The sequence below is a fragment of the Equus asinus genome, chromosome 3 (genome assembly GCF_041296235.1).
Source record: "Equus asinus isolate D_3611 breed Donkey chromosome 3, EquAss-T2T_v2, whole genome shotgun sequence".
In the NCBI taxonomy this organism is placed as follows: Eukaryota; Metazoa; Chordata; class Mammalia; order Perissodactyla; family Equidae; genus Equus; species Equus asinus.
The window spans coordinates 120953614-120972200 of NC_091792.1; the positions used below are offsets into that span (position 1 = coordinate 120953614).

General features: G+C 44.1%; 1 long non-coding RNA gene and 1 pseudogene across 1 annotated transcript; both read left to right on the top strand.

Annotated features, from left to right (window-relative positions):
- Positions 1 to 1121: 1121 nt before the first annotated feature.
- LOC139044868 (uncharacterized) lies at positions 1122 to 8926 on the top strand. The gene is made up of 2 exons (XR_011502234.1): positions 1122 to 1487; positions 7845 to 8926. It is a non-coding gene; the product is annotated as an uncharacterized lncRNA (long non-coding RNA).
- A 5589-nt stretch (positions 8927 to 14515) lies between these two features.
- On the top strand, positions 14516 to 15596 carry LOC106839056 (chromobox protein homolog 1 pseudogene; annotated as a pseudogene).
- The last annotated feature ends 2991 nt before the right edge of the window (positions 15597 to 18587 follow it).

An 18587-nucleotide genomic window follows, 5' to 3' on the forward strand; every position in this document is an offset into this window, starting at 1 on the left:
CCATAATAGGGATCTTTTATGATCTGCAATCAATTTTGGTAATTCCTGTTCTCATGTGACTCCAAATACATATATATTGCTTTTGCTTGATATTTTCCACATTCTGTAATTGTCCTAGTCACAGAAGTGTATTCAATAACAGCCTTCACCGAGGGCTGGCCAGGATTTGAATTGAAGTCCAAGGCTCCATGGGGAGTTAGGTGGCTTAGGTGAACACAAGCTCCAAATATTTTTGCAAGATTCTCCTATTATGCATCTCCTTCCCAGCCACTGCCCTCAAAGCCTGTCACCACTAAATCCCCTGCATTATAGGTTTCTCTGACATGGGATCTATCTATCCAGAGACCATGAGCAACCCTCCCTGTGTGTGAGTGCAAGGCCAGTGGAACTGCCCATCTCCCTCACCTTGCTGGAGCCAGGACCTGCCCATGGAATCTACAAGCCTGTCTAATTGTGGCAACTGTCATGTTGACCCCAATTGACCAAGCTCTGCTGATGGAAGCAAGATCCAAAATCCTGGGCAGCCCACAAAACCCAAGATACCACCTTGCCAAAGCTTCTCTCTGGCTCAGAGATTTTGAATAGGCAACCACCCCATTGCAAGATGAAGCTTCCGAAGTATACACAGGGCCACCCTGCTTGGCTAATTGCTAGTATTTTACTGTTCAGTTTGGGGAACTTGTCTAACAGCTCCTTCTACTGTCCTATTAGTCACTCTGAAGCTTTTGGTGTCATAACGTAGGAGAAAAGAACCAACCCAGTCACCAGTTGAGGAACCAGCTGATAGAGTCAATGAGGAATTGGCATTGCCTGATGTGAGAACACCAACGGGTGTCTAAGTGGGACTCTCTGAGTTTTTGCCAATCCAATTTTGGTGGTCCACCACCTTAGGTCCCTCTTTGCACCTCAGTAACGTGTCATCTGAGAAAAAAGGGGCAGTAGTCCTGACCGGCCTCCCATAATGTACAAAATAATATGGTTACAACATTTTCTTCTAGGGACAAACATGGTCCCAAGTTCAGCTCCACAGGAAGTCGACAAGCATGAGAAACAACAGGGCAAAGGTGTTCCAGAAAGGCAAGCCAAACACATTTACAAAAGAGCCCTTCCAAAATAAAGACAGACTGAAAGGAAAGCAGGCGGCTATTCCAAGATTCTTATCTGGAACATCAGCGGGAACTCCAGACTTGGACCAAAGGCAGTTCACGACCTTTGTAGAATTGCTTCAGACTCTTAAAAAAGGACAGTCCAAATTTGCTTTTTCATCCTGTATGCCTTTTTCCTCTCTTGCTGCAGAGCTGGGTCAACAGGAAGCTCTAAAGCAGGGGATGAGGCCATGGACGTCCCTGAAAATGTGCCTCCTCTCTCTGCAGAGATCAGGATCATCCTGGTCTCAGCTCAGCACCTGCAGTGAAGAGTACTCCCAGCAGAGCCAGAGCGGTGAGCCCACCCGGTTGCCCACTTCTGCGTGTCCACCCAGACTTAAGGTAAGCAATGTTGTTGGGGTTTGAGGGAGTGCGATAAATAGTACCTTTCTTACCTGTCCCAGGAGTCGGGCAAATGGAGATCAATACTCATGAAAGCTGGGTTGGAGAATGTGGTTTAAATATATTAATGGGCTTTTCAATCTCTCTTCCTGTGCTGAACTTACTCACCCAGTTACAAGCAGCACCTTCCTGGCAAAAGCCTGGAAGTTTACGGCATGGAGGAGCCAAAGGGAAGGGTCCTCACGAGGGAACGACTGAGTCACACCGTCCCGATTCCCTCTCCTGAACTCCCCCATCAGATAAGTCACTCCTCCTCCCCTGGGGAGATGAATAAAGGAGTGGCAAGAGGCCAGGAGTGGTCCTCTAGTGGAGGTCTCCACATGGAAGGAAACACCAAGAGAAAGAAATACGTGTCCCCCAAGAATCTCCTCTGGAAGCCTCTCTGTGTCATTACCCTCCTTTGCTCTGTGGGACACACTTGGGCACACTCACATACACCACCGGTACCTCCCATAAAGACTGAGTCAGGCCCCCTACCTCCACCCTGGGCTTTCCCAGCCTGTGATAGCATCTGTTGCTGCCTTTATCCTTCTGTTGTTTTTCATGCTGTTTTTCTTTTCTGCCTCCTACATTAGAGCTTGAACTCCTGGAAGGCAAGACTGCATTGCATTACTTTTAAAATGCATCTCTGTAACCCTATGCCTAGTATCAGCACATAGTAGATGCTCAGGAAATGTTTCTGGGATAGATGGGTGGGTGGATGGGTAAAACAAATGGATAAAGAATAAAATTGTGGGAACCCAGAGAGGCAAGGCTTCTTTCTAGAGACAAACTAAGGCTTTGACTCTGTCTAAAGGCAAAGCTGCCTCAGGCCTGGGAGTTATCCTAGAGCAACGCTAGAACCAGCCAGCCTCACAGAGGCCACCAGAGAGAAGAGAACTGGATCTGAACTAAAGTCCACAGAAGGCCAGGGTTCTCCAGGCTCCCTCAGCGCCCCCTCCCACCATCTCCACTGCCTGGCTCCGGCCCCTCGGCCAGAGTGCGGACCTTTCCTGTGGATCCTGGGAGGTCTCTCCATACGCTCCCACTGCTTCCCATCCTCCCTCCACTAGGCTGCAGTTTTCTTGTCTGTAATCTGGACATAATAATTGTATCTATCTCATAGGACTGTTCAATGGGAATAAAATAAAATAAAACACAGAAAATGCTTAGCATGGTATCAGGCATATAGTAAGTATTTAATGCAAACTTTTTTTTAAATTGCAGATGTTATTTTGTTATGTTTATGAGTTAAGCTTCTAGGGCAGTGCAGGCGGTCAGGGAAAAGATTATAATAGGTTTTCAGGGACCTGTGTGGAAGTGGTCAAGCCCAGGGTGACCCCATGCTGTGTCACAGATCTGTGAATCTCCAGATGTTCACAAATGGAACGGTTTTCTGCAAAACAAAGATGAAGTGTAAATGGGGTCAAGGAAACTTACAGAAACTCAGAGAAAGAGCAAGGAGCAGAGCATTCAGTCACTAAATCAAGATCAAAAAGAAACCTGGCAAGGAATCCTCACGCTCTTACCTGGAGAGCTTGCTCGGCTCTCACTCAAACTTCACCCTACGAAGCGTAGGAGAAAGAGAGTCAGAGAGAGAGATAGAGAGAGCCAGCCCCTCATGCCTGCTGCTGGCCAGCCCAGCTGTCCCTCAGAACCTGCCTCCTGCCTCACTGGTGAGAGGACACATAGGACTGTTCAATGGCCCAGGAGCCATCAACAGTCTTAGAAGGACACCTTGCGTCTGACCTGCTGAGAAAGGAAACGAGCCTAGGGAGACCTCTCAAGGATGCTGTAGAGTGATGTCTGCACCTGTGGTCTCGGAGGGAAGCAGCTCATCCACACTGGGGACCTTTAAGGATGGCAGAGAAATTTCAGAGTCGGGGGAAAGCCCATGGGCTATTTTAGGCCAGGCCCAGAACTGGAGTCAATGGAGGTTTTGTTTATGTAACATCTGCAGCAGGCCCTTTGGAGAAAATAACCCCGGGTCTGCAGGCCAGGGCGAGCAGGGGTGCGGCTGGGAGCTTCCTGTTGTTCTTGGCCCGGCCGCCCAGCTGTTTGTTTGGCTCCTCTCTTGGAGCCGTCGGCTTCCGTGCCGCCTGCTCTTTCCAGGCTCTTCAACTCCCTTCCGACAGGGCAGCGAGGGCAGGCTTGCTCCTCGAGTGGTGACTCAGGCTCTGGTGCCCCAGAGAGGTGCCCCTGTCTCAGACTCCTCAGCCACCCTGCAGCCTCCGGAAGCTTCAGGGTGTCCTTCTGGCACATTCCCTCAGCTGAGCAGGTTCACTATCAGATCTAGTGTGGTTAGGGAAAGGGGCATGGCCTGAGGTCAGTCGGGCATGAGTATGAATCCAGATCTGCCATTTGCCATTTGCTTGATCTTAGGCAAATTACATAACCCCCTGAGTTACTTATTACACGCAAGAACGCATAGAAATACATTGAGACAGAAATAATACATGTGACTTTCTCTCCTACCAGGCCTGTGCAAAGGCATTCAGACTATGTGGTTATCTTGTTGAAATACAGATTTTCTTGGTGCTATGGTCTGAATGTTTGTGTCCCTCCAAAATTCATGTTTGAAATCCTAATCCCCAAAAGTGATGGTACTAGGAGGTGGGGCCTTTGGGAGGTGTTTAAATCATGAGGGTGGAGCCCTCATGAATGGGATTGGTGCCCTTATAAAACAGGCTCCAGAGAGATTTCTAGCCCCTTTCAACATGTGAAGATGCTGCGAGAAGTCTGCAACCTGGAAAATGTCCCTCACCCAGCCATGCTGATACCCTGATCTCAGACTTCCAGCCTCCAGAACTGTGAGAAGTCAATTTCTGTTGTTTATCAGCCCCCTGGTCTATGGCATTTTATTATAGCAGCCCGAATGGACTAAGACAATTGGGAAGGGTAGGAGTCAGAATGCCTTTTCTAAGTTTAAGTAAAGTTTATATACACAAAAACATACAAATCTTAGGTGGACATTTTGATAAATCTGTTTACCTATGTATCTACATGTACCCATGTAACTACTACCCAGGTCAAGATTTGGAATATTTCCACCACCCTTGCGTGAAAAGTCCCTTTGTGTCCCTTTCTCATCAATAACTCGCTCACACCCAATCTGCCTGTCTTAGTCAGCGAGGATTGCCACAACACAATACCCCAGAAATTGATTTCTCACAGTTCTGGAGGCTGGAAGTCTGAGGTCAGGGTGCCATCAAGATTGGGTTCTGGTGAGAGCTCTTTTTCTGGCTTATAGACAGCTGCCTTCTTGCTGTGCATTCACCTGATCTCTTCTTTGTGCACCTGGAGAGAGAGCTCTCTGGTGTCTCTTCCTATAAGAACACTAATCCTATCAGATTGGGGCCTTATGAATTCATTTAACCTAAATTACTTCTGCAAAGGCCCTCTGTCCAAATGAAGTCAGACTGGATGTTAGAGCTTTAACATATGAATTTTGGGGGAACACAATTCAGTCCACAGCACTACCACCACTCCCTCCTCCCCCCCAGCCCTGTTGGTACTAGCACCTCTCTTGTAATACCTCAAAACTGGAAGCAACCCAAACATACATCAACACAAAAGTGGGTAAGTAAATTTTGGTACATTCATACAATGGAATACTCTCCTGCAACAAAAAAAGAGTGGGTTCCTGGTACATAGGATCCACTCTGGGTATTCCCCTGAGCAGGTTACAAATGAAGCAAAGCAATAAAGGTCTTTGGAACCTGTAAATTCTGATCTCTGCCTAGACTGCCCCAAAGGTTGGTTCATTCATACTGAGCTTAATCATCCCCTCATGTTTGGAAGCAAAATTTGAAGTCTTTCAGGACCTTGCCTGACCACTGATATCCTCCTATTCTGGGGTAGTGATGGAGACACCAGCTCGTAGCGTGAGTGGTTTCCGGAAGAGCCTAGTTAATATGAAACAGCTTTCTTGGGGTTAAGTTGACTTTGACTTTGGATTTTCTATTGTTTTAATTGAAGAACAATATGCTGGCCAGTTGGCTAAGGAAAAAACAGTTGTTTCAAATTAGGTTTAATTTTGAGTTAAGCCAATATTGGCTTAACAGGTTTACCCAAGATATATTTCTATACATAGGATGTCTTAGTAAGTCCTGGAAAGATCATGGTAGATTCCCACACCCACGGTTATTTGGCCTTATGCTCTGTCAAATATCAGAGGAAGTTTGTTTTCAACAGTTGTGCTGCCAGTTTGGGTTAAACTGTTTAATAGGAGAAAGGGTTTTTATAAAAGTTATCTCTTTTGAAGCAGGGAGTTTTAATTCCCTCAAATAATAGATTTTAAAGTGAAGGCAGCTAGAACTTGAGATCTGCGATAACAAGCAAAACTGCTCGCAAGTCTGCAAAACATAGCCTTTCCCGGCAGTCAACAGGGTTTTCTATTCCCGGAGGTTTCATTCTGGTTTCTATGAGTCTGGTTTTTATCCAGAAGCCTTGCTTGCCTGATGTCCCAATTTGCCTTTGGTGTTTTGCACTAGAAGGACATTAAAATGGCCAGAAGCAGAGAAGCCAGTGAAGTGTAGAGAAAGGCTTTCCGTGCTAACGTCAGAGAGATCTGGGTTTGAGTCCTATGTTCTCTCCATCTTGCTATGTGACCTCCAGCAAGTTATTTAACTTTTCCAAGTCTCAGTTTCATAATCCGCAAAATGGGGATGATAATTCCTACCTTCAAGCATTTGATAAGAATTTGGAAATAATATCTGTGGAGTGCCTGATATACAGTAGCTTATTCACTCAAAAAACATTTTTTAAGTACCTACCCTGTGTCAGACACTTTAACAGTGGGGACAGAGTGATGGACACGTGATTTCTGTCCGCATGGAGCACACAGTTGTTCAGTAAATAGTCGCTGTTTCAACCTGTACATGAAAAGATGCTCAGCATCACTGATCACTGGGGAAGTGCAAATCAAAACCATAATGAGATATCACCTCACACCTGTTAGTAGGGCTTTTATCAAAAAAAACAAAAGGTAAGTGTTGGTGAGAGCATGGAGCAGTTGGAACTCTTGTTCACTGTTGGTGGGAATGAAAAATGGTGCAGTCACTATGGAAAACAGTATGGAATTTCCTCAAAACATTAAGAATAGAACTATCATATGATCCAGCAATATCACTTCTGGGTATTTATCCAAAAGAATGGAAATCAGAATCTCGAAGAGATGTTTTAACTCCCATGTTCATTGAAGCATTACAATAGTCCCCCCTTATCTGTGGAGGATATGTTCCACGACCCCCAGTGGATACCTGAAACCATGGATGGTACCAAACTCTAAATATGCTATATTTTTTCCTATTCAAACATACCCATGATAAAGTTTGATTTATAAACTAGGCACAGTAAGAGATTAACAACAATAATAATGAAGTTGACCTTTGGGCCACTATTAAGTAAAATAAGGATTACTTGAACACAAGTGCTGCGATACCACTGCAGCTGACCTGACAACCTAGACAGCTACCAAGTGACTAAAGGGTGGGTGGCATTTACAGCGTGGATACACAGGACAAAGGGAGGATTCATGTCCCCAGCTAGACAGAGCGGGATGGCCCAAGATTTTATCACACTACTCAGAATGGGGTACAATTTAAACTTATGAATTGTTTATTTCTGGAATTTTTCATTTAATATTTGTGGATCGCAGTTGACCACAGGTAACTGAAACCACGAGTCAGGAGGGACTAATGTACTGACAACAGCCAAAATGTGGAAACAACCTAAATGTCCATTGAGGGATGAATGGATAAAGAAAATGTGGTATATACATACAGTGGAATATTATTCAACCTTAAAAAAAAGGCAATTCTGCAATATGCAACAACATGGGTGAACCTTGAGGACATTATTCTAAGTGAAATAAGCCAGTCACAGAAGGACAAATGCTGTGTGATACCACTTATATAAAGTATCAAAGTAGTCAAACTCATAGAAGCAGAAAGTAGAAAGGTTGTTTCCAGGGGCTGGGGAGAGGTGGAAGTGGGGACTCGTTATTCAATGAGTGTAAACTTTCAGTTATAAAAGATAAATAAGTTCTAGAGATCTGCTATACAACATAGCACCTACAGTTATCAATACTGTAAATCTATTAAAAAATTTCTTAAGGGGGTAGATCGCATGTTAAGTGTTTCTTTCCCACCACAATAAAAAATGACAAAAAAAAGAGAAAACACTCTAACTCTGGATTATGGTAATGTTTGCCTAACTCTGCAAATTTAAATTTACTAAAATTCACTGAATTTTATGGTATGTAAATTGTATCTCAATAAGGTATTATTTTTCTTTTTTATGTTTTTAAAAAATTAGCTGATGGAATATTATTCAGCACTGAAAAAGAAATAAGCTATCAAGCCATGAACAGACCTGGAGGAAACTTAAATGAATACTGCTAAGTGAAAGAAGCCAATCTGAAAAGGCTACATACCATGTGATTCCAACTATATGACATTCTGGAAAAGGCCACACTATGGAGACGGTAAAAAGATCAGTGCTTGCCAGTGGCGGAATGGGGAGAAGGGATGACTAAGTAGCATGCAAAGGATTTTTAGGGCAGTAAAAATACACTGTATGCTATTATAATAATGGATACATGTCATTATACATTTGTCCAAACCCATGGAATGGACCACAGCAAGAGTGAACCCTAATGTGAACTCTGGACTTTGGATGATAATGATGTGTCAATGCAGGTTCACCCTTGGTAACAAATGTACCAGCTGGTAAGCGATGTTGATGATGCGGGAGGCTATGCGTGTGTCGGGGCAGAGGGTACATGGGAAATTTCTGTACCTTCCTCTCAATTTTGATTATAAACCTAAAACTGTTCTAAAGAAAATTGTCTTGAAAAAAACAATAGTTGCCACTAATTTAATGGCCTCATGTCCTTCAAGTCTCTTCAGTGTCACCACTCGCCTTCCAAACCTCCTTTGCCTGCTCTACTTTTTTTCTCACGATCACCTTCTAATATACTATGTAATTTATTTACCAAATCTAATCAATTCTAAGTTGTGTGGTTTTTTCTCACACTTTAACATACATGAGCTCAGGATGTGTTTTATAACTGACTGCAATTAATTAGTAGTCTCCTTTCTTTTTTTCTTTGTTTCTTTAGTGGCACGTAGAATAACAGTGCATCTTTTAGCATTGCCATCCTAGGGACGATAAACTATGGTGTCACATTGTCGTTTCTGGTCTATTTTCCCCTCTGTGATGTCAGCTCCACAGGGTGGGGGTCTTTATTTTGTTTATTGCTGGATTCCAAGTGCCTAGGACAGTGCTTGGTACCTAATAGGCCCTCAATAAACATTTGTTCAATGAATGAAGAAAGGAATAGAAGTCGTGCCCGCTGTTAATGAACTGATAATAAAACCAAGATGAAATTAAAAGAATGATGAGTTATGAGTACAGCAACCTATTTTCATTGTCTCCTTGCTGCTCTATCCCCGACACTGGGAAAAGAGCCTAGTTAAGAGGAATGCTGGTGAGTCATCAGGGCCATCCTCCAGGGTAAGAAGAGACCTCCAGAACCCTTTGGGAAGGTTGAAAAGAAGATTACTACGGTTAGCTCAGTTCTAGAAGCTTCAGTCCATGCTGTCCCTCCACTGAAGCACCAGTTCATGACGTTCCCTAGAGATGCTGAAGGTGGCCCAGTCCTGGAGAAAAAGTGGCAGAGGATCCTACCTGGTGATCAATTAGTCTCTTACCAACACTCCCCACTGGTCCAGGAATCACCTGTCCCCCAAAGCAGGCTGCCTTTCGGTTTTGTTTGCCCATGATTGCGCTGGCCCTCGTGAGCAGTGACCTGGAGGCCCCTGAGGTTGGGCTGGGGGTGGGTGGTTTCCTGGACCATTGTGAGGGGCTGCTCGGCATTCATTACTGCTGGCCCGGGGGCAGGACCTACACCAGGCCTGGGCGTGCGTCCCTGGGAACAGTTAATTTCCTAGTTAGATGGAGACTTTGCTCTGGTTCACATTAGCTCACTTTTACTGACCCTGTCACAGACGGCTTCTTTGTTTTCCTTTAGTTTCAAGGGACAAATCTTATATTGTCCCTCCCCTCGCCAACCTTCTAGAAGGGACTGAGGGGTCAAGGAGTTAAGAAAACCCATTTGGTGGACGAGTACAACTTCCCATAGACTCGAGACCCCTTTCTCAAGCAGCTTCCAGTTGCTTCACCTTTTCTTTCTCTTTCCACCCCACATTCATTAGGCACAGTGCCTGGGGCCCACAATACTTTTAAGGACAAAATTGTTTTCATTTCTTTTAAAATCAGAAGAAAAAAAATATACTTCCAGGGTTTAAAAAATGTATTTATTTTTGTCTCAGCAGAAAAAAAATGAAAATTTTAGGATCTTTGAAAATTGGTGACATTTTGCCTAAGATAAGAAATAAAATATTGCAAAATAAAATATTGAAGTATTGCAAGTTATGTCAAAAATAATTGTTAATTTTGATATTATTATGAGGAAGGGGCCCATGAAAGTCATATCACGGCCCTGCTTTTTATCAGATTAGAAAAATGACCTTGTCATCTGGGAGAGGTCTGGAGGATGAAGAACATTCTGGGCTGCAGCAAACAGCCGGGGGAATTTATAAGGGAAAAAGGTGGGCGGGTGGGGAGGACGATGACACGACTGGCATTTCTTGAGTGCCAGTCTATGGTAAGCCTAGTGCTGGGCATTATAGGTACATTATCTTACTGAAGGCTTACAACTCTGAGAGGCCATAGAATGGCCCAATTTTACAGCGAATGTAAGGAATTACTTACACCCCAGCCCCCCAAAATCTCCTTGTGTATTTCCTTTTCTAAAAAAAAATTAATTCTCAATTAGCTTATTCAAATATCATTTTGGAATCTTTTTTCAAATGCCTTTTCCTCTTTGATCTTTACATTAGAACCAGACAGATAAGTTTCAACAGTCCTAGGTCTGACTTAGCTTCCAAACAAGTCTGGACTGTGTTCTAAGGGTCTGCGGGTGCTTGATTACCTAAGGCAGCCTGCCTTGGAGAAATGTATAGTTTTTACTTATTTTTTTAAAAAAAACATGTTTCAAATGTCCAAAGGTAATTTAAAAAACAATTTCACAATCAGATTTTGGTGGTGTTGGCCCCCAAGCAAACACCCACGCTGTCCTCAGAATATCCTCAGAAGGGCCTACGAGCCATTCAATTAGGAAAAACAGAAAACAAAGCTTGCCCACTGGAAACAAAATCCTGTAAAGGCTGGCGCTGGAGAAACAAACAGTGCTGACTTCAGGAGCTCTAGTTTCTTCATGAGACAACTTGGTTCATTTGTTATTCAGTGCTGTTGAGGGCCTGCTGTGTGATGTGCTGGGCACTGTGCTAGCAGCTGGGGATTAAAGCACAAGTGGGATTTAGTCCCAGCTCTCAAGTCACTTCCAGTCTAATGGGGACAGCCATCCTGGCCCAAGCCACCACAGCCCTTCTCCTGGACTGTTGCAGAGGCCTCGTAACTGCTCTCCGAGCATCCACCCTTGTCCTTCATTCTCTAAGCAATAGATGAGGGATCCTGTTCAAACGTGTGTCAGATCATGCCCTTCTGCTGGCACTCTGTCACTTTCTGACCTGCTCCTGCTTCTCTTCCCCTTGCTGACTGTGCTTCAAGCACATTGGTCTTCTTGCTTTCTCTGAAGCAAGCCCAGCCCACTCCCATGTTCATGCCCCTCTGCTTGCTATTCCATAGACAGGAAATGCTCGTCTACCAGATGTCCATGTGGCTTTCTCCTCCCCTTCTCCAGGCCTTTACTCAAATGTCATTTCAGTGATACCTTCCCTGATTGCCCTATTCAATATTCAGCTCCCACTCCAAGCCTCCATATGCCCCTTCCCAGAATCATTTCATTCCACTGCATGTACCATCACCTAACCATATTGTGTATTTTACTCATTTACTTTCAACGTTTGTCTCCCATTTGCTGCTTGGAAGCAAATATTTTGTCTGTTTTGTACCCAACTGTATCCCTAGTGCCTAGAACAGTGCCTAGCATGTAGGAGTTGCTCAATAAGAATTTATTTGTGTTTTTAATAAATAAGTGACAATGAGACATTCATGTAAAACAAATATATGCCATACAGGTATGGGTTTTGAGAGCACAGAGGAGAAATCCCAAATGCTCACCGAAATCAGGAAGGCTGACTCAAAGAGGTGACTTTGCACTTAATCTCAGAGGATAAGGAGCACTTGGCCAGGCGAGAGAAAGGGAAAAGTCCTCAAGTAGAGGGGAGAGTGTGAGCGAAAGAACGTGCCTGTTTGGGAACTGCAGGTAGCTTGGCTACAACAGGAGCATAGGACATACGTGGAAGGGCAGTGGCAGGAAACAGGGCTGGAAACGTGACCAACTCCAGCTGTGTCCAGCTAAGGAATTTTGACTTCTTTCTTCAGGTGATGGGGAGCTATTGAAGGCCGTGTAGCAGAAGAGAGACATAATTGGATTTATGTTTTGAGAAGATCTCTCTGGAAGTCCTACAGGGAAAGAATTGTCGGGGAAGCTGGGAAGACCAGATTCACTGGTTGCTTCAGTAGAATGATCAAAGATGACAAAGACCTTCAGTAGGGGCTGTGGGTGTGACAAAAAGAAGGGATTTAAGAGATATTGGGGTAGCTGATTCTAAAGGACTTGACGACTCATGGTGGTGGGGAGAGGGGACTGACTTGAGCAGGAAAAGACTAGAATGACTCCCCTAAGTGTCTTTTGAGTAATTGAGGTAAATATATAAATTCACCCAACAAATATTTTTGAGAACCTACTATCTACCAGGCATTAATCTATGCACTGGGAATATGGATGTGAACAAGATAGAAAAAGTCCAAGTGGAAGAGACTAACAGTAAATAAATAAATGAAGAGATAGTATAATTTCAGATTGTGATAAGCCTTACGATGAGAAATAAAGTATGGTAAAAAAGGTGGAGCACAGTGTTTATTTTATGCAGGAGTCAGGAAATGATTCTCTGAGGAGGTGATGTTAAAGCTCAGGAAAACCATGTAAAAATCTGGAGGGAAAGACATACAGGCAGAGGGAAGGGGGCATAAAGAACCGGTGACTGAGATAAGGGAGTCTCATGCGACAAACAATGAGAAGGTCAGTGTGGCTGAAGCTCAGTAAGTCAGGTAGCAGGATAAAGGAGGGTGGGCAGGGGCTGGATTCTTACAGCTTTGTCCATCATGACAACGAGTGTGGATTTCATTCAAAGTACAACGGGAAGCCGTTGGATGGGTTTGAGCAAGGGAGAAACATAATTTGAATTATGTTTTTGTTATTGTTGTTGTTTTTAAGTCATTAGATGGTGTCCCAATGTCATTCTGGTTGTGGAGTATAGAACAAATTTCAGAGATGCAAGAATGAAAGCAGCAGTCCAGGCAAAAGAAAATGGGGGCTGAGCCTTGGGTTGTAGCAGTGAAGGTGTTGAGGAGTGGATAGTCTTTTTATCTTTTCGAGGGTGAAAAAATCAGAACTTGCTGATGGATTGGATATAGGGGAAAACAGGAACCAAGAATCACTCCTAGCTTCTTCACCTGAGAAAATAGGTGAAGGTTGGTGTTCTTTACTGAGGTTCAAAAGTGTTGGGGTCGAACAGGTTTTAGGGAGGTGGAGGAGGGAATCAAAGGCTTTGGTTCAGACATATTCCACTTAGAAAGCCTATTAAACACCAAGAGGATATATGGGAAGTCAGCTAGATACACAGGTCTGGAGTTCATAGGAAATGTTTGGGTTGACATAAAAATTTGAAGATATTTGATGTGGTGAGATTAAACGAGATCAACAGGAAGCTGAATATAGATAAGAAAGAGAAAGTGGTCCAGGACTGATCCTCGGTCACTCAAGATATACTAGTTGAGTGGAGGAGGAGCAGCAGCCAGCGAAGGAGACTGAGAAGGAGATGCTGGTGAGAGAAATTTGAGAGTCTGGTGTCCCAAATGCCAAGTGAAGAAACTGTTTCAAGAAGGAAGGAGCAATCTTCCATGCCAAATGCTGCTGACAGGTCTAGTAAATGAGACCTGAGAACTGACCATTGGACACGGCAAGATGGAGATCATTGGCAACCTCGACAAGAGCTGTTTTGGCCAAGGGGTGGTGACAAACACAAGGAAACTGGAAGGTGAGAAAGTGAAGATAAGGACTATAGGTGACTCTTTCAAAATCCTTGCTTTAAAAGCATGCAGAGAGCTGAAGTGAGAGCCGCACAGGGATAAGGGGTCAAGGGGATTTTATTTTGTTTTGTTTTTATGGCATATTTGTGTGCAGATGGAAATTATTCAGTAGAGAGGGGAAAACTAGTGATACTGGAGGAAGAGGGGTGAATTGTAGGAGTGAAAGCCTTCAATTAGCAGGAGGATGGGATACAGGACACGAGTCAGGGGGCTGGTCTTAGGAACAGGTACCATCCCACTTGCTAAGAGGAAAGATGGCAGAATGTGGGGGCAAAGGGGCTTGGTCCTACCGGGAGGAGTCCTCTCCAGTTGTTTTCTCTTTCGTAGGAACATATTCAGCTGAGAGTGAGGAGGTAGAAGGGATGTTGGGATTTTGAGAAGCAGGGAAGAAGGTATAAAGAGTAGTGGCAAGATCAGGAGAGCAAGCTGGATAGCAGACGTGTTAGGATTGCCAAGCAATGGTGAGTGCTCATCTAGGATATACGGTCCTTAATCTTTTTTCCAGTTTTATTGAGCTATAACTGACATATAACATTGTGTAAGTTTAAGGTGTACAACCTGATGATTTTATACACTTATATATGGTGAAATGATGACCACAGTAGCATTAGTTGACACCTCCATCATGTCACATAATTACCACTTCTTTTTTGTGGTGAGAGCGTTCAAGAGCTGCTCTCTCAGCAACCTTCCAGTAGATGATACAGAGTTGTTAACTACAATCATCATGCTGTATATTAGGTCACCAGAGCTGCTTCATCTTATAACTGGGAGTTTGTACCCTTTGACTGACATCTCATGTCCCCCACCCCCAGCCACTGGCAACCAGCATTGTACTCTCGTTTTTATTTACATGAAAGATTTTATCATCTGACTTACAAACTGGCAGCTCCAAACTACTTCCAAAAACAATTATTGTCAGCATCAACAGTAAATGAAGTGGGCATGGTGCGGGCGGCGGGCAGCTAGACTGCAGGCCCTCTTGTTTGGCAGAGGGGAGGCCATTAGCCAGGGCCTCTGGTGTGCCCCTTCAGTGAGGGGCTCGCCCATGGCCACAGGGCTTCTTGCCTTTCTGGGCACAACTCCCCTGGCCAGCCGGATGCAACACACCGGTAGCATGGCACCGACTCCTCTTGGGCTCTTGGGCGCTGCTCTGAGCAGTGTCATCCTTTATACCAGAAAGCTGGGCTGCACAATGAGGAAAAAACAAAGCAAGAAAAAAGTGGAGGAGGTGCCAGAAGAAGAGGAAGAGGAACACGTGGTGGAAAAAATTCTCGACCGTAGAGTGGTAAAGGGCAAAGTGGAGTACCTCCTAGAGCAGAAGGGGTTCTAGGTCAGGACAACATGTGGGAGCCAGAAGAGAACCTAGGTTGTCCCGACCTCAGTGCGGAGTTTCTACAATCACAGGAAACAGCACGTGAGGCAGATAACTCAGAGGGAGGCCAGCACAAGGCTGACTCCGATTCTGAAGATAAGGGACAGGAGAGCACGCCAAAGAAGGTGGGAGAGTCAGAAAGGCCACGAAGCTTTGCCTGGGGTTTGGAGTCGGAGCTGGAGTGGATTGTTGGAGCCACAGACTCCAGTGGGGAACTCATGTTCCTGACAAAATGGAAAAACTGATGAGGCTGACATGCTCCCTGCCAAGGAAGCCAATGTCAAGTGCCCACAGGTCATATCCCTCTATGAGGAAAGGCTGACGTGGCCTTCCCACCCATCGGAGGAGGAGGACATAGAAGATGACAAGAGAGAACTCTCCTGAGCTCCAGCCCCTGTTGCATCTGACTACAGGTTTCAAGGGGGGGAGGAGAGGAGTTCTACTTGTCTTAACATCATAGAGGTGGCTTGAGAAGATGTCCTTTGAAGAGCCAGTATATTTTCTGTGCCCTACAGCAGCCCAAGTGCTTTAGAGCCGTTCCATGCTGTTTGGTTTGTACACCCATCCCAGGAGGGGGAGGAGAAGTGTTTCTAGGCAGCCATTCTGCAATTTGCTAAGAAAAGCAGAGGTCCCCCCCCCCCCAATGAAGGACAGAACTTGCAGAGCGGGTGTGTGGGAGAGCAGGAAGAAACCGTAGATCTTCAAAGAGCATCTCCACGACCCACTGCATTCTTCCCAATAGCGTTAACTCTGCGTTTTTACAGCGTAGCATGCGTGTAGTTTGTGTCTACTACTGGTGTATGTTTCGGGGTGGGAGGGATGGGGTGGGGAGGAAGGGAAATGAGTAGGATCATTTTTCTTAAAATTTGGGGGCTGATTGGGGGAAAATGGTGAAACAATGGAAAGAACAAACAACTAATGATGATTTGGTTCTGTGTCCAGGATATTTTATCTTTTCAAAAAGTGTCATTGGTCAACCTAAACAAGGACTGTGATGGGCTGTTTAAAAGCTGTGGATGCGTGAAACTTAGAAGCCTAGGTGTTGGCTGCCTGAGTTAATACTGTTCCCAACAAAGGACTAAGCCAGTTAATAACGTATTAAAGCTGCCGTTTGGGGGATGGAAACTGGTTGAGGAGAGCAAGTCTTTTATTGGAGCCTATACACAGGCAGATCGTGGTCTTAGAGGGGCTGATTCTTGAAATTGACGAGAAGACGCTTTCTTTCCAGTTATAAAGCTGTAAATATCAGCTCGTCCATCCAAGCCACTGGCTGAGGTATTTGAGGAAGGGAAGAGGGCGGTATAGGAGGTGGGAGAGTAGGGGAAGACAAGGGCCCATGCTATTAGCGTGGAAAATTCTTGGAGCCTCTCTACTTTTTGAACTTTGAGATCTGAAACCATTGGTGACAGGGTTCCGTCACTGACAGCAACAGTTCATTGAATCCATTCAAAAGCTGAATGATTTCAAACACTATGGTCTCAGAAGAAGATTAGACTTGCATACCAGGGCAGTGTTCACTTTAAAACACAAGAAAAAACAAAACAAAACAAAACAAAATTTTTAATCATTAGAATTGACTAACACCCAAAATGCTGTTTTGAATCATGAGATCCATCAGTTCTTGACGTCACCTAGATCCGCGTTAAGAACTCCATTGTAAAATCTTTTTAGGCATGTGTTAAGTTTCTGTGAAAACTTTGTTAAAATGTAAACTTCATACCACACTGTCAGTCGTTATCTTAATAAAGTATAGATTTATAATCCTTAAAAGAAAACCAATAAATTAAGTGGATAATGCAACAAGGCCACTATGAGGAAAGGCAGCTTAAAATGGATACATTCTGGTTTCCTTAAAAAAAAAAGTTATTCCATACTCAGGTAGCCCTGTGTATCTTCTCATTCTTTTTCCCTTTCTGATCATCTTCCACAAATTGCTGAATGTGCAAAATTTGGAGCCATAAGATATTCACAAATTTCAATATTCTTGCTGTCATGGGCTCTTCAAAGCTCTACTCTCTGTCTCTGAGTTTGGCTTCTTTAGAATCCACATATAAATGACATCATACAGTATTTGTATTTCTCTGTCTAACTTACTTCGCTTAGCATAATGCCCTCAAGGTCCACCCATGTTGTTGCCTATGTCAGGATTTCCTTCTTTCTCAGGGCTGAATAATATGGTCCTTGATTTCAAGTGAGGTTGGTCAGTCTGGTTGTGTGTTAACTCCAGCTAGTTTAGCCACATGGGGGCAGATGTGAAGTAGGCAGATAAAAACAAATGACGATGCTTTGGTGGAGGGAGACGCTGTGGGGTAGGAAGATGGAGAGTCTAGCTTGGCATGTGTTGGGTTTGAAATATTTAAAGAGATGCAGGTAAAGCTGTCTAGTAGACAGTTGCAAATGAGGAGTCTACGCTATAAATAAAAGTCTGAGAATTACTCACTGATTCAACAAACGTTTACTGAGTATGTCTTGTGTGCCAGACACTGGTCTAAACCCTGGGGTGTAGCAGGAAAGAAAAGACAGAATTTCTGCCTTCATACAGAACTTGCATGCTAGTGAGGAAAAATCATCATGTGTAGTTCAGAGGCCTCCAAAGAAAGAGATGTGCTGCCCAGAGATGTGTGAGATGGACCCTGGGTGTGCGGGTCGAAAATATTTGAACTTCCACTTATACATTTCTTATCTCCTTTAATATCTATCTTTATGTGGGTCTTCTTAATTTTATAATATGTTAATACAGTAGTACATATATTATTACATAATAAATATGTATAAGTTGGGAGATGCATGCTCAAAAATTATTTACTGACAAAGATGCTTGACGCAAAACTTTTGGAAACCACTAGCCACACGTGAGATAGCCAAGGAAGACGGATTGCAGTTAAGTTCCCCCAAACCTGACACTGTTGAGGATGTATATAGGAATTAGATTAGCTTTCCACAGGGCACAGCCCATGAATTATCCCATCCTGCGTTGGGAATTAAAATTCCTAAGTGATGAGCCTTCCAGAAATGGGACAGAATAAAAAAATCAAGAACTTTATCAAGACTGTGCTGTTGAAAAACAGAACAAGCTGCCATGTAACAAGGGGGAAACCTTTTGCCAGAGGCAAGATGGCCGTTGGTGAGACAGGCTGTAAAGGAGTGTGGTCCTTGTAGGACTCTACTGATCTGGTGAAGAAGATTGAACCATGTGACCCCCAAGTGCCTTGTAACTTTAAGCATCAACGGGTGTATGAAGAATGAGCTCTGAACTTGGAGTTATAATCATCTCTTTATGCAAGTAGTTGGACAGAGGAAGGGTGAGTCATGGCCTTGCATCTACAAACAGAGGGGGCGATGGTCTGCCCCAACTGTAGCAAAGGGAGCGCTGGAGAATGTGTCAGCATTTCCTGTTCACTTCGTGGGAGAGGGGGCCTGAGGAGCAGATGTGAACATTTTGGTTTCTGTGGTTGGTATTTTCCTATCTTGGAGAAGAGTGACTCACAAGGTCCCCACAGCCT